A 1,055-nucleotide genomic window follows, 5' to 3' on the forward strand; every position below is an offset into this window, starting at 1 on the left:
GCTGGCGACGTGAGTCGTGGCCGCTGGGCCTGCGCGTCCGGAGCCTGTGCTCCGCAACGGGAGAGGCCGCGACAGTGAGAGGCCCGCGTACCGCAAAAACAACAACAACAACAAAAAACCCCAAGGAGATGCCACTTCATGTCCACTAGGGTAGCTATAATTTAAAACAAACGAATAACAAACAAACAAACAGAAAAGAAATATCAATGAGCGTGTGGAGAAATTGGAATCCTTGTACATTACCAGTAGAAATGTAAAATGGTACAGCTGCTGTGGAAAATAGTCTAGCGGTTCCTCAAAAGTTTAACACAGCATTACCATGTAGCCATCAAATCTACTTCTGTTTTATTTGTAAAGACTTTAAAATTTTATATTGCAAGTATTTTCTGGTGGTTCAATATCTTCCCTTTGTATACCAAAAAGGTTCCTTTTGGGTTCTGATTGAAATTACATCAGCGATGAATCCGTCCAGGGAGAGTGGAGACTCTACAGCCTCAAGTTTCTTGCCCACAACTCTCTCGGGTCCCAGTGGACACAGGGTGTGTGTGTTCTTCGGTAAAGTTTACTATTTTGTTCACAACTTAATTTCCTAACATTCGTCTTCGGCGCTTTATAGCTTGGGCTGCAGTAGTGCTGGGCATCTTTCCCTGTCGTGTTCTCACACTGGCACAGCTGGCGGGAGGGAGAGGCTGCCAGTGGCTGGGAGTTTATCTCACGCCCAGCCCGTACCTGGATGTGACTTAAGAACCGTAGCAGTCACTCAGCAGAAACTTGCGTCGTATACTCCCTACAAGTTTTCTGGAGCCAAAGAACAGATGGGAAGACAGATTCTTGCAACATACTCACAAGATTAATGAGTAAAAGCTGATTGTAGAAAACACAGCAGCCCTAATGAGGGGCTCGTGCAACCAGCTCCAAACATCAACAAGGAAGGGCAGGCGTGGGAGCCTCCTGCTGGGGCCGCGCGCACACCCTGGGGTGGGGGTATGAAAGCGGACATCCCCAGCACCTCACACACACACACACACACACACACACACACACACACACACACA

This window comes from Physeter macrocephalus, chromosome 8 (genome assembly GCF_002837175.3).
Source record: "Physeter macrocephalus isolate SW-GA chromosome 8, ASM283717v5, whole genome shotgun sequence".
Taxonomy (NCBI): domain Eukaryota; kingdom Metazoa; phylum Chordata; class Mammalia; order Artiodactyla; family Physeteridae; genus Physeter; species Physeter macrocephalus.